The sequence below is a fragment of the Capsicum annuum genome, chromosome 3 (assembly GCF_002878395.1).
Source record: "Capsicum annuum cultivar UCD-10X-F1 chromosome 3, UCD10Xv1.1, whole genome shotgun sequence".
Lineage (NCBI taxonomy): Eukaryota > Viridiplantae > Streptophyta > Magnoliopsida > Solanales > Solanaceae > Capsicum > Capsicum annuum.
The window spans coordinates 35,494,735-35,511,559 of NC_061113.1; positions in this window are offsets into that span (position 1 = coordinate 35,494,735).

The following is a 16,825-nucleotide window of genomic DNA, read 5'->3' on the forward strand; positions in this document are numbered from 1 at the left end:
AAGTGGTCAAACCTTTCTTTTAGGCTATTCCACAATATGAGTGGATCCTTAGTAGTAAGTGTCACACTTCAATTCTTATTGGGGCGGACATGCACCCATAGCCGTAAAGGCCCGAGAGAACCAATTCATAACCTTGTACTTCTCATGCATGTAACTATGACAACCAAAGGTTCTAACCAACATGATATTATGTATCGATGAGAATAATTACATAGGCAAACACAAATTTATACATACAACACTTGGCCGTTGGGGCCACCACGTCTAAAAACAAATACTACCATAACTTTACATTAGTCTACAAAGCCTCTAAAAGATACATAAAATTAGTTAGGGTCAGGACAAACCCCCACCCTCCTCTTCACTCACTGCATAATATCAAAATATATGGAACAGACTCGGAAAGCCCCTGAGTTGCCACCTACATATAAATATTGGGATTGGCCTATGCTAGGCTTATGCCCTTGAGCTGCCACCCACATATATAGGTATTGAGATCAGCCCATGCTAGGCTTACTCCCCTGAGCTGCCATTCGTTTTACATATTTGCGTTAGTTTATTTAGCCTTTGAGATTGTTACTTTGGTGGTCATCACATTATGGTACCTTGAACCAATAATCTGCTAATAAGAGACATATAAACGGACACTTAATGCAACAACAATGAGGTAGGGAGCTGTTGGCACACAAAATGAAGTGTTTAGAAGCTGAAAATACACATGAGTCTTATTTGAGTAAACGGAGAACTTTTAAAATTTTCTAGTGAAAATAGATGTCCAGGTCAAATAATAAGCATGTATTGAGGTGTTTTAACACATTAGAGAGTGGGAACAAGGTCATTGGCTACATGAGATATAATACGCTATCATTATGTATCACTTGTTATAGGGTAACCTTGGAAGCTTACTTGATGGACCAAATGTCTGATTTCATGCCAAAGAGTGCAAAATAGAGTATGCCTTACATACCTGGTTGTATAACTCCAATACCAGCCCAACTCAACTTCCCGCCCTTTTAGATTACTTATCTACAATGAAATATGTGACAAACTAATATTAGCAACCAACCGTCATATTTTGGCTATTTAACTTCACCAAAACAATAATTAGGCAGTAAGCCTTTACTCTATCAATCAAGGGTATTATCTTAACCTTTTTTCTCCTCTAATTACACCCACATACCATACATGTTCTTATAAGATTCACAGAAACCACTTCAGCTTCATTACACATTCCAAATAATACACAAAATAGATTGTGCAGTAACAAATGCAATAATTAGTTCGGTGGTGTATCACCACAACTTTTTTCTATATTTCAATACGAATTAGTCTCACCTTTCTCCAACATCAGCCTGGTAGCCTAGAACATATACATACAAAATAGTCCCAAATCTCCTTTATTGTAGTAATCCATTATTAAACTCATCATCTCTTGAGTTCTCAATAACACACATCCATAATTCTCTTTCAAATTAACATACAAGGAGAACAAAATGGAGAAGTCACATTACCTCAATTCTGCAACTTATTCTTTTAATTGAACTGTTCAAAAACTTGAACTTTTCTTCACACTTTAAACCAAAGAAGAAAAGAGAAGTTCCTTAATATCAAATAAAAGTGAGCAGATTGCTTGTTCTATATTCCGCCATATATTTATAATTAAGCACTTCTAACATCTTTTCCTAATCTTCCATAAGATAATTAAATAAAAACTAAAGTGTTTTACCTTAAAGGTGAGGGTATCTTCAAGAACCCAAGAAAGAAAAATTGGGCTGCTCCTAGTTTCTTAAAAGAAAGTAGAGAGAGTTTGTAAAGTGTAACCCTTTTTATGACTTAATAATGAGGGAAATGATCAACAACTTCTTCTTATAAAACCTCTATTTTTGGCCATCCACCTAGCTGATTTTGGACCACAAATTTAATCAAATTGGTCCAAGTAGGTGATGCACCTACTTAAGGAGTTCAAGCAGCTCAAAATGTCAAAGTGGGTGATGCACCTACTTGCTTAATTTCTTAGTTGGGCTCAATTATATTTAGGCCTTAGCAGATTTGAACATTAAGCCTTTTTTCCATTTTCTTCCTCTTTTATTCAATTTGGGCCCAAATGAGTACATTAGTATAGGCCCAAATCTAGTTCATAGCCATGGGTCCATTAATTTGGTTCAAAAAAGCTTAAGTAGGTGACTCACCTACTAGCTTAATTAAGTCAAGCAAGCACCTCAATATTTTGTTCCATTTTCAGCTCCTAACCCCTTTAATCTAACCTTAAACTTATACACACTTGGTCACTTTAAACTTTAGATTCAAATACAAACTTGGGATCCCAAGTTTAAATAGTTGTATCGACGTTAACTTGGTCGCATCACATTAAACTGTACGGGCAACATCTATAATTCCATCTATACCATTAATACTTGCATAACAAATCTCATCTGCTACCTATACCACAAGGCTATACCAGGTTCCATATAATTGGAACAAGTACAAGCAAAATACGGGATGTTACAGTAAGGTACTCAATTTTCAGAATTTCATCAAGATGATGACGCAAGAAAATCATAGCCTTAGTACGATTTTGACTAGATGTTATATTTTCATTCTTTATGGCGTCTCCAATACCCATAGCATCTAGGTGGATTTCAGCATCCAACACCCATAAAATATAGTTCTTGCCCGAACTTTGAAGGGCAACGAACTCACACTTCGTAAGATTGTTAGTCATAAAAAAAGGAAGATAAATAATAATACCTTAGCCTTAGCCTTCAAATTTGAGATGGTAGAATTTCGTACGGATAACGTGTTATAAAACAATAAAGAACAAGAAGAAGAGTAGAGAGAATAGAGAGAGAGATTCTTATTTCTTCTCTTGAGAGATAATTTACAATGAAGGAAGCCCTTCTATTTATAGGGAGAATTTGCCCTTAGTTTCACACTAAAAGACAAATACATCAAATCCTGATAGTCATCAAATAAATTTTGATAGACATTCACTATAATTGATATATATCATAACAAATTTATATATGTATCAATAGATTTTTAAAAAAAAATGGGAGAGATTTTTTGGAGAGAAAAAAAAAGTTGCATGCATTAATGGAGTAGAAAAAAATCAGGAAGGAAGATGATTTAAGCATTAATGGAAGAGAAAAAATCAGGAAGGAAGATGATTTAATTGTTGATAATTAGGAAAATATTTTAGGGAAAGAAATCTTGAATGAGTTAATGGCGGAGTAAAAATAGGATGTGGGTTTTTCTTGATATGTATCAAGAGTAAAGTTAAAAAATAGAATTTTATGTAAATTTTTAAAAAATAAGAAATATTAGATAATATAGTCTCTTAAGTATGAGATTTGTGTAATTTATCCTAAAACAAAAGAGCCAACAATGTGCCTTATATAGAATTAGAGGAAGGGATCTAGTTGCATATTGAAACCTTAATGGACCCATTAAGCCTACACTTATGTTTCACTAGATTCTCCACCCACATAATGTGCACAGCTCAGTATCCAATTATCATACTTATAATTGGGCATGAATTATGGGCTACCTAACAATCTGAAATAGTTAAAATAAATTAAAAATTATATAAATACACAATTTATATTTTAAATATTACAAAAAATTTTAACTCTCTAAATATATTATAAAAATCTCACATATACACAGAATGCTATGTATATGTCGGCTATGTTGTGTATATTAATAGGGAGAGAGAGTAAAGTAATTAAAAAAGTGAGAAAGAGTGTAATTACTTTTAAAAGGTTGGTATTTATGTTATTTATACTAAAATAAAAGAAATTATTTTAATTAAGGTGAGCCATTTTTTCAATATACTCCCATTTAGGCTAATTTAATTCGGAGAACTTATTTTTGAAAATAAAATAAAGTTTGACTTTTTGAAAAGAGATTTTTTGGATAAATGAAAGAAAATATTTGTGGTCATATTTAAATAAAACAATTCATAAATTTAACCGATCTTTTTTGACTTAATCTTGAATACGGGACTATAGTATCACGAATACGGGACTATAGTGGTCCATGTGTTCTTTGGAATACGAGACCTTCACAATATTTTCAGTTAAGCCAGCAAGGTCATGGTCTAGCAGTGTAGTAAGAAATGGTGCCACATCATATATATGTACAAGAATCTGTATTCACACATTATTATTTTATCAATCCTTCATATGTCATGAAAGACATATAATGATATTATACCTCATTTTAATACGAGTTAAATCGAGGCAAAACATATTAAAAACTTTAAAATAAATTAAAGAAATCGTCATCTAGTTAGTTCTAGGGTGAACTAGGACACTTATTATAAATTATGTGATTAAAACTAATAAGAACTTCATTTTAAGGTCTACTTACATAAACAATTCTAGGTAAGGGTATCGATTATCCTAAAGAGAAGCGATTACGCATTCTATAGGATCTGCTAACTATGGTTAATCGATTAAACTTAGATTAAATAAGAAAATTAAAATTATACAAAAAAAAAAGTAATATATATATATATATATATATATATATATATATATATATATATATATTAAAGATAACATTTTCTAATTATTTATATGAAAAAGATTAGAAGATTTTTTTTTAGAAGAATTTCGTCATAAAATTAAAAAATTATCTACTTTTCAAAAATAACTTTTTTATAAGACCTCTTAAAAATGATGCAACCTTATTGTTGTTAAAAAAGAAAGTTATCTCAAATCATTTCTTTAAACGATATACAAAAGCTTTTTAATTGATAATTTTAAATTTTAGTTATGCTAAGAGCTTCACGTTTTTATTCACTCTAAAAAAGACCCTTTTTTCTTTTTTCCTTTTTTAACCAAACTTTAAAAAAATAGATTAATATCCTCAATAAATGAATCATAACAAATAATTATAAAAATACAGTTGTTTAAATACATAATGACTTAAGAATTTATTCTTTATTACGATACAACTCAAGTAAAAAAAATTAAAATATTTTCTTGTCTTTTGAAATCCTAAAAAAAAAAAATTTGCGGAGTCAGTTTAACAAAGTTGTCATCTTTTATTTGAAATTGATGAAAAATAAAATTAATTTACCATATCTAAAATTATTACAGATGATTTTCGAGTTTAACAATAATATGTTCGTCTGCTGCAAAACTTATGTTTTTTACTATTACGACATTGATAACATATGAGAAACTAATTTTGATTCTTAAAAATAAAATCATTATTCTGTATTAAAGAAGCGTTAAAGGACTCTAATAACTCGGCCATTTATTTTAAAAGGTATGTTTTACCTACCAAAGTTTAACGTTAACCTTTAACGATTCAAATTATATACTGAAGCTTAGTGATTATGCTAAGTTTAAAATCTAAGAGGTAGAAAAGGAATAATTAAATTCGCTATCAAATTGAAGGCTTCACATTAATTCAAATAAGAACATACAAAACATAAATGTCAAATAATAATGTGTGAAATGTTAAATGACAATAATAACAAGTGTCTGTCTATAAAGGAATAATAAAGTTAGGAAAAGGGAAAGAGGCACTAAACAGACAGACGAAAACATATAATGCATATGTTATTTCACTTCTCTAATTTGGACAAAGATAAAGTCAAGCCAATAGACTCTAGATACGTTCCGAGTATACATGTGAAATAAGAAAGATAAGGATTAAAAACAGTCTAAGTTACAAGTCAATAAATGAAGCATGGAATAAGAGTAGTAAAGTGCGCAATGTAAGCTTAAAGCGAAGCGCGCATGTATAATTTTTCAAAAAGGCCGGATATATTGTTACATGAAAATAGTGCCCACGCTCACAGAGACACTCCCTAGCCTGTTCAATCACCACAAAGGATTTCTGTGGACATGATATTCAAGTAAACTATCTCAATTTGTTCACAAGTTATTAAGACTTGAACTAGATTCTTTATTACAATTCGACAACAAATATTGAACAAATCCTAAAATAAGAGAATTTATGTTGGTTTGGCATGGAATATACGGACCAAATAATAAACATTAAACTAAATCAATTATTTTTACAGATAGAAAGATGGGACAGATCCAATCAAATGTCATAAACATACACCTACACATGTTATTGCCATCTTCATCTTCACCATAACAAAAGCAAATGACTGTTCAAGTCTTTAACGCCAATAGGACTTCCTAATTCATGTTGATTACTTGCTAATTTAACAAGGTATCAATAGCCACTCAACCTATTTTACTGGATGATTCGAATAGTACAGTGATGCTCTATACCATCACAGATTTCCAAACAAAAACAAAGACATGTGATGTCTAAACATATGCATTAATCTGCATCGATTTTAAGATGGAACCAAATATATGTAAATTCTAATCAAATTTTCAGCGTATCGAACAATGCTAAGACGAATCTGTGTTAAATCCATTTACTTGGGAGTACTTTTACCGGTCAGATTTTTACGTATCCCGAATATTCGAAATACGGAATAGCCATATCTTTAAAAGAAACATTTAAGACGAAATCAAATTCATGAAAATGATCCGCTGATAATAAACAATAACACCATGATCAACTTGCAAACAAACATGAATTATACACTTACAAATTTATTTTCCACAACCAACAACAACGTAAACTAAATAGAAATTCACGTATAAACAAATTTTTTTAGAATTAAATAACAACCAAAATTTGTGTCACGATCCAAAAACGAGGGACATGATGACACTTGTCGCGACGTACCTTGATAAGTAAGCCTATTATCCAAACTGATACAAAACGACGAAAAGACAGAAATAACCCAAGATAAGACTTCTAGAACGAAGCCGAATCATACAAGTAATTATAACAATGTAGAAAGAATATATTCAAATATCATACATTCCCAAAATCAGGAGTCAATAGTGTAAGAACTACTAATACAAATCATGAGTCGAATACATCAAAAATATCCACAATGGGTCAACATATGTGTAATACCATAAAACTTTGAGCATTTTATTTTTGACCTTTCTGTGTCCATATTATCAATTTTTGACTTGAAATGTGATTAGGAATGTTAAATGGGTAATATGAGAGAGTTTCAAAATTTTTAGAAAGGGTTCGGGGATATTTTGGGACCCCGAGGCAGTAGGGGTCCGTGATATCGACATTCCATGAAGGTTAACCTTTGTGTTTTCTCCGTGTCACGGAGGCTACCCTCTGCGATATTGGCGTGGCACAAAGGATAGTCTCCGCGATATTAGTGTGTCACGCCAAGGCATAATTTTTGTGCAGTTTTTAATTTTCTCACTTGGGGTGAGGGGCTTTTAGGTATTTTCACTCATATACGACCCTTAAATATAAAATAGACTTATTATCATTAGTTTTTCAAAGATCAATTTCTCTCTTTCACTTTGAAACTCAAAACCCAAGAAAATCTTAAGAGTTTCACTATGCATTCATCCTCCGAGTTCCAAGCTCCAAAGTGCTTTCAAATTCTTGCGTGTTTAAGGAATGCATCTCTTCCATAAATTTATTTTATATAAAAGCATGAATTTAATTATTGGTTTTTGAATATGGGTTGAGTGATTTGGAATGGTTATAGCATAAATTGAATTTTCATGATTTTGAATTGATTGTTTATGCCTTATTCTCATGATTTTGAACTAAATGAATGCATGGGTGTGAGAATTACAATGGAGAACATGGGTTTTCCCAAATTTTATGATTCAATGATTTATAATTGGCTTTAACCTCAACCCAAGTTGTAAAATGGTTTGAAACATGGATATATACATAAATTACTTCACTTTTGAAACCTTGCATTGCATAAAAGGTAAATTAAACATAAATTGATTTTTGGAAAGGCCTTGGTGGCCATGGATTAATTTTTAATTGAAAATTTTAAAGTCAATTTGGCTAATTGGGTTTTGAATGACATAATGGAATTGGCTTGTAAACATAATTAATTGGTATGACACTACCATTCGATAAATGCCTTAATGGATAACTCCTTGATTAAATGAATGAGTTATGTGCAAATGTTTTAATTGGGTTTAAAAGGGATTGTGTAGCTTGTCGTGGAAGGTGGAGGTCCCGGGGGTACTGATACTGAAAATCAGGTTTGCCGGCGCGTGGGTCTATATGATTATGTGTTCGAGTCACACTTGATAGATATATCCTTTGGGGATGGCTAGTTACCCTAATGGATTTATCTTCCCTTATATTTTCTATAGTTTGTGCGGTTAACATGCATCGGGGCCTTTCCGGTAGGGGTAGCTGGACCCATATAGCCTGTGGATGCCTTTAGGATGGTTTGAGCTACACAGTTTAGGTTAAAGGTTTTAAATTCATGATTAGACCTTGTTCCCTCTCCCAGCATCTTATATATATATAAATGAATGTGTGCATATAATTTTGAATGGTTTTGGACTGATTTGATAATGTTATTATTTTATTTCCTTGAGTTAAATGTTAGCGCTTACCGCACTAACCGTCCTAGGATGCTGCATTGTTTTGTAATGTAGGGTCCGAAGACATTACTTTTACTTTTGTGCGACGTTAGGTGGATTATTACATTTATTGAGTTGTTGTGAAGTGGTGAGCTTCCATCCTTTGAAAATTTTTATAACTTCCATCAGTTTGTTTTCATATTTTAGATTACCTTTTGGCTATAGTCAGGGGTATGTTCCGACTTAGTTTGATATTGTAACGCCCCAAATCTGGTATCTGGAGCGCTACACGGTGCTTATGATTATGAAAGACCACAAGCTAACCCATGATTGATATCTGTACCTGAACACTACATAATATATTGTATAAATGTGAAAATAAAGGCTGAAAGGCCATAAGGTTCAAAAATGATAAAACATAACATCTGAAAGTACGGTGTATCAATACCAAAACAAACTGAAACAAAACTGTTTGAACATATTGTAGTCTGAAAAGTTTCTAAAACTGAACTGTCTGAATAAGGAGTTGATGGAACATGTCCCCAACTAACTTCAACTACTAAAATAAACTAAGTAATGAAGAAATAAAGTAATGATCATGTCCTCGAAGGATGAGGACTCACTGCTAACTCTGACTGCTGAAATTGGAATGCTACTTATGCTCTGGAGCTCGTGCTTCTGAACCTATGGTATAGAATAAAGCACTCTAGCGCAAATGCATCAGTATTATTAAATGTACTGGTATGCATGTGAGGTAGGCTGAATGCAGAGGGTTCAAATGCCTGAACAATGCTAACTGACTGTATAACATGAACGTGAGAATACATGCATGAATATGTGACTTAACTGAATTCGTGATGGTACTGACTACTGAGTCTGATTACTGATAATATGAGTTACTGAGTCTGATTACTGATAATATGAGTTACTAATAACTGATATAACTGATACCGAGTGACTGTATCTGACAGTCTAGGTTCTGATAGAACTAGTTGAGTTTCGTACTTTACTGAGTTGACTGTATCCGACAGTCCTAAAATCTGAAGAACTATCTGAGTTCTTTTACTGAGACTGAGACTGTGGGAAGTAGTCATCTAAACGACATGCCCCAAATAATGCATTATAGCTGAGTTGGGGTCCAATCTGTAACCCCAATTAGAAGGGTGTCAATACCACACCACTGGTAAAGACAAGCTGTGGGTGACCCTCATATGGTAGTGTCACCAAAAGAGAATGGTGGGACCCTCATCTAAAAGTGTTTATCCACCTCATTAACCCTCATCTGTTAGTGTTGATGTCTTAACCTATGCTGGTTACATAGTTCTAGAACACAAGGATTGCCTCTAAGGATCACACCATCAACTGTCAGTGTATGTCCTCATCCTTGGGTTCACTCGCTGCTAAATCCTACTCCCATCTGAATAGACCCTGAACATGATTAACTGAACTGAACTGGACTGAGTTCATTGAGTTCTGTTGACTGACGGAATACTAATGAGATTACTGAATTTCTGAGCTTTCTGAGATTACTGGGATTATTGAGTTTACTGAGTTTTCCTGAGTCATATGACTGACTAAATTCTACTGAACATGGCTTGACTGAGGTTATCATGAAAACATGACACTGGCTCTAGGCACACAACTAAATTGTCGGGTACAAGTACCCCCAGGACTCGATAGGAGAAAACTGACAAGGCATGATATTCTTGAATATTAAACCAGCATCAACAATCCATAATACAATAAGTTGGGGATTTCATGAAGTACATGGTTATCATAATCTTGTACATGGTAGGAATGCATGTAATCAATGTCATAATTTCATACTCTAACATCATGAGCATTCCAAAAAACATCTACATTGCACATCAATAGCACGGGAGTCATTTGAATATAAGGGTAAAATATGAATCCATCACATACGTCATAATTGAGCTATATTACATAATTTCTAGTCTCTTAGGCATTTTATCAAACACTTAGGTTGCATGACTTAAGGCATGACATAATAATCAAATTAACATATCATAACCAACTAAAATTCATGATTTTCAACTCACATGCTAACATATTTTCATAAAAACACATAAAGATTCCAACTTGAGAATCATACCACAATAACCACATAAACATAATCAACCCGTAGCATGAATATCATAGTCCATAGTTTAAAACTTGATTCATGGGCTTTATGGACGAAAGGAATTCATGAATGAAAACTATGCATACCTTAGTTCTTGATTCTGCAAAGATTTACGGTGGGATTTTCTTGAATTAGAATCCCCAATTGAGAACCCTAACTTGTTCTTGAGAGAATTTTGAGAGAAGTGACTATATTCTGATTGAATTGGGGCTAAATCTCGTGTTATAGGCTTATATAGGGGTAGGAAATACCCATTCTGCCCTTAAAATAACTAAAAACTGGAGTGTTTACGTTACTTGGGCCATAAGATATTGTAACACCCCAATTTTTTGAACCGAAATGCTACACGGTGCTTATGACCCCGAAGGACCACAAGCTAACCCATGATTGATATCTATACCTGTACACTATATATTATACATGTGAAATGCGGAAAACATGAACAATAGGCCATAAGGTTCAACTGAATAAAGTGTCTGACTAAACATAACATCCATATGGGTGACAAATACCCTAAACAACTGAAGTCTGAATCAAATCTGAACTAGATCTGAAAGCCTCTAAATATTGTCTGAAATAAGGAGTTGAAGGAACATGTCTCCAACTAACTCCGTCTAACAAAACTGAACTGAAATAATAAATGAAAGAAAATAATATTGTCCTCAGATGGATGAGAACTCACTGCCACTCTGTGTACTGGGATGCTACTGCTACTAATGATCTGGAACTCGTGAATCTGAGCCTATGGTGTAACATATGAGAAAACACCATAGCGCAAATGCGTCAGTACAACTGAAAGTACTGAGTATACGAGTGAGGTAGGCTAAATAAAAAAGGGTTTACATACATGGGCAATGCTAACTGACTGACTAATATGAACGTAAGAGTGCAAGCATGCATACATAGTAACCGAGATCATGAATACATGATATCTGGATCTGTATGCTAATACATGGTTTACTTTTATCTAACATGACTGATACTAGAATTCTGATAACATGGATGACTGTGTCTGGCAGTCCTGAATCTGATGGAACTACCTGAGTTCCGTACTGTAACTGAATTGACTATAATTGACAGTCCTGGTATACTAAAATCTGAAGAACTATCTGAGTTCTTTTACTGAGACTGGGACTAAAACTGTGGGAGGTAGTTGCTTAACTAACATGGCCCAATAACGCATATAGCTAGGTTGGGGTCCAATCTCTGCCCCGACTAGAAGGGTATCAATACCGCGCCACTGGTAAGGACAATTATGAGTGAACCTTAGCTGACAGGTACTCAAATGAGAATGGTGGGAACCCTAAACTAACATGTTAAGCCACCTCATCAACCTTAATCTGGCAGGTTAAGATGTCTCAACCTATGCTGGCTACGTAGTTCTGGAACATAAGGATGACTACTAAGAATCACACCCTAAACTGGCAGGTGAGTTCCTATCCTTGGATTTATTCGGTGCTAACTTCTGCTATTATCTAAAGAGACTGAACATGATTTAACTGGCTGTACATGGACTGAGTAACTGACTTTCGTTGACTGATGGAATAGTACTACTATCTGAGAATTTATTGAGATCAAGAGATTTCTGAGATTTCCTGAGTCACATGACTGACTGAGTTCTATAGATCATGGCTTGACTGAGATTATCATGATAACGTGACATGGCTCTAGGTACACAACTATATTTTTTGGGTACTAGTACCCCCAGGACTCGATGGAAGGAAACTGACACACATGTTCACACTAAGCATAGTTCTAAACATCTTACGTATGGAAGGGAAATTCATACAATATGTGTATACTTGCATAGCTTCAATATCATGCTCAATCCATATCACAACAACGACACATATCAATCACATGGAATTTATGTGTAATCATAAAGCATCGAGCATGGACTTGTCATTTAAGCACTATTAAATCATGGGACATGAATTATATCATCCTAGGCCTTTTTATCAAACACTTTGCATGCATTCTTTTAGCTTAGGTGTGTTTTCATGAATTTCACCATTTTAAACCACATAAAGTTCATAGATTTCAATTAACGAACACATATACTTCATGAAGACACCTTTAGATATCATCTTGAAACTTAAACAACAATCATCAACATGTACATGGTCATATCACAATAAGACAATCACAATATAATATTTAAAACATGGTTATTGAGCTCTATGAACGAAATGGATCCATAGATGAACACTACGCATACCCTAGATGGAAGATTCTTGATAATTGATGGAGAAATTTGCTTGAACTTGAATCCCCAATTGAAAACCCTAATGTGTTATTGAGAGGATTTTGAGAGAAAGAGTATGTTTTGGTGAAGTAAGGGTTTAATTCTGCATTTGTGGAATATATAGGGGTGGAAAGATGACCCAAATACCCCTCTAGATGGGTCATTTAATTTCTGTAAAAATTACCCAATTTGGGCCCCTGGCGCTATGCGGAGATATCTTATTGCCCCCTGTTTGTGACTTGGAAACTCACTGCAATGCAGTGAAATCACGGAGAGACACTGGATATTGACAAACATCATTTTGGCTTACGGCGCGATGCGTCACTGACTGAAATGACGCTGCTGAAACTTTGAATCGCCATAGCTTCTTCACCGGGTGTTCGTTTTAGGTGAATTTGGTATTGACGGAAAGCTTATTCAATTCTCTACAATTTGGAGGGTATAAATATACCAAAATACCACCTATAAACCAAGTTATGCTTGTTCAAAGATGACCTATGTGAAATCACACACAAAAACTTGGTGGATTCAAAAGTTCTTAGCTTGCTTTACTCTAAGTAACTCTTGTGAACATGCTTAACACATCATAAGCTATATTTTCACTAGGTTACTCATCCTAATTTTTGTACTCTAATAAGAGTCACAGGATAACAGGTTTCATCTGTAGCAACAACGGTTTATTTTCTAGCTTAGAAATATACGGGGTATTACAATATCTCCCCTTTGGAAACATTTATCCTCGAATGAGACTGACTAAAATGGGGATAGACGATAAAATAGAGTACGTGCAAGACATACACTATTGGAACATGATCTCATGACGGACATGACTGATAAGCTAAACATATCATGCCGGACATGCATATCTGATGTATGAGTAACTGATTCATGAATGCATAACTGAGATTTCTGATAACTGAGTTCTCCCAACGAGAATGCATATTTTATGAATGATTATACACTAGAATGATAAATGAATGCATGATGAATATGCAATGGTACTTGATACCAGATTTGTGATAAAACATGAGCATGAACTGAATACCAAGTTGTATAGAATACTGAGCGGGAAACTGAATAAACTTAAGGAGAACTGTTACCTTGAGCTTGATCTGTATTGGAAGAGAAGAGGTGAGGATACTTGGTATGCATGTCTTCTTCTACTTCCCAAGTAGCTCCCTCAACGGACTAATTTTGCCAAAGAACTTTGACTAGAGGGACTTCTTTGTTCCTCAGTCTACGAGTCTGATAGTCTAGAATTTCCATCAAAATTTCCTCATAGAAAAGACTGTTCTGACTGTCAATGCTATGAATAGGGACTATGACTAATGGATCACCTATACACTTCTTAAGCAAAGAGACATGAAGGAATGGATGAACTGAGGCTAGATCTGAAGGTAATTCGAGCTCATAAGCTACCTTGCCTAAGCGACTGAGAATCTTGCAGGGACCAACATATCGGGGACTGACCTTTCCCTTCTTGCCGAACTACTTCACTCCCTTCATGGGAGAGATCTTTAGATAGACATAGTCATTGACCTCAAACTCGAGATCCTTTCTACGAACGTCAACATACGACTTCTGTCGGCTCTGAGCAGCTCGGAGTCTTTCTCTGATTAACTAGACTTTATCTAAGGCATCGAATACTAAGTCAGGACCTATGACTAAGGCCTCACTAACTTCGAACCACCCGATTAGAGATCTGCACCTCCTACCATAGAGAGCTTCGAACGGAGCCATTTTAATACCGGAATGATAGCTATTGTTGTATGCAAACTCAATCAAAGACAAGTGGTTATCCCAACTTCCCTTGAAATCAATTGAACACATCCTTAGAATAACTTCAAGAGTCTGAATGGTCCTTTCTGCTTGACCATCTGTCTGAGGATGAAAAGCTATACTGAGATAAACTTGGGTACCCTTTTGGAATGCTTTCTAGAAGTAAGAGGTAAACTAGGTACCTTTGTCTGAGATGATCAATAATGAAACACTGAGTAATCTGACCAACTCCCTGATATAGAGTTTGGCGTAATCCTCGGCTAAATAAGAGGTATGGACTGGAAGGAAATAGGCTGACTTGGTTATTCTATCTACAATGATCCAAACTGAATCATGCTGATGACAAGTTCGAGGCAAACCCATCACGAATTCCATGTTCACTTCGTCCCACTTCCAAGTAGGAATGGTAAACTCCTGCATGGAACCACTAGGTTTCTGATGCTTTATTTTAACCTGCTGGCATGTAGGGCACTTAGCCACAAATTCTGCAATATCTCTTTTCATCCCACTCCACTAATAGATCTCCTATAGGTCGTGGTACATCTTAGTAGCCCCTAGATGAATAGAGTATCGTGCACCATGCGCTTCTGCAAAAATTTGCTACTTTAAATCATCTACACCTGGAACACATAGACGACCCTGACAGCGAATGACACCATCTTCCCCTTGGGAGAAAACCTCTACTTTCTAATTCTAAACTGACTCTTTTAGATTGACAAGGCTAGGATCCCTATCTTGCTTTTCTTTCAGCTCAAAAACTAGAGATGACTCTGAACTATCCTGAACACATACACCACCTTCTAAAGAATCGACGAAGCGAACACCTAGTCTGGAAAGATGATGGATTCCCTGAGCTATTTTCTTCTTGCTATCCTCAACGTGAGAAACACTACCCATGGAGAGCGTACCGAGAGCGTCGACCACAATGTTGGCCTTTCCCGGATGATAAAAAAAACTTATGTCATAATCTTTCAAGAGCTCTAACACCTTCTCTGATAAAGATTGAGATCCTTCTGAGAAAAGACATACTAGAGACTCTTATGATCTTTGAAGACATCTACATGAACTCCATATGGATAATGCCTCCAAATCTTCAAGGTAAATACTAAGGCTGCTAACTCAAGATCATGAGTAGGATAATTCTTCTCATGGGGCTTTAACTACCTGGAGGCGTAGGCTATGACCTTACCATGCTACATGAGGATACAACCCAAACCTACTCTGGATGCATCACAGTATACTTCGAACCCATCTAAACCATTTGGAAGAGCCAAGACTAGAGCTGAGGTGAGTCGAGTCTTCAATTCCTTAAAACTCTTCTCGCAAGGATCTGACCACTAAAACTTGACCTTTTTCTGAGTCAATCTGGACATGGGGGATGCAATAGAAGAAAATCCCTCAATAAACCACCTGTAATAGCTAGCCAAACCTAAGAAACTCCTGATATCTATTGGAGAGACAGGGTGAGGCCAGTTTTTTACCACTTCGATCTTCTGAGGATCTACTCTAATGCCATCACTGGAAATAATATGGCCGAGGAATGATATGACTTTAGCCAAAACTCACACTTACTAAATTTGGGGAATATCTAGTGATCTCTGAGATTTTGAAGAACAATTCTGAGATGGTTTGAATAATGATGCTCTGTGCGGGAATAGACCAGGATATCATCTATGAAGACTATGACGAACATGTCCAAGTATTTCTTGAACACACGGTTCATCAAGTTCATGAAAATGGCTGGGGCATTGGTAATACCAAAGGACATAACTAGAAATTCGAAGTGACAATACCGAGTACGGAAAGCTGTCTTCGGGATGTCATATTCTCTAACTCTGAGCTGATGATAGCCTGATCTGAGGTCTATCTTGGAGAAATAACTGGCACCCTAAAGTTGGTCAAACAAGTCATCTATTCTGGGAAGATGATACTTATTCTTGACCGTAGCTTTGTTGAGCTGACGGTAATTAATACACATCCTGAGAGAATTGTCTTTCTTACACACGAATAAGACTGGTGCACCCCACGGGAAATGCTGGGTCTAATGAATCCCTTATCTAAGAGATCCTTTAATTGATCCTTCAGTTTTTTGAGTTCTGTTGGTGCCATTCTGTATGGCGGAATAGAAATAGGTTGAGTATCTGGAATAAGGTCAATACCGAAGTCTATTTCCCTTTCAGGAGGAATGCCTGGAAGATCTTCGGGAAAGACATCTGAATATTCATTAACCAATGGGAT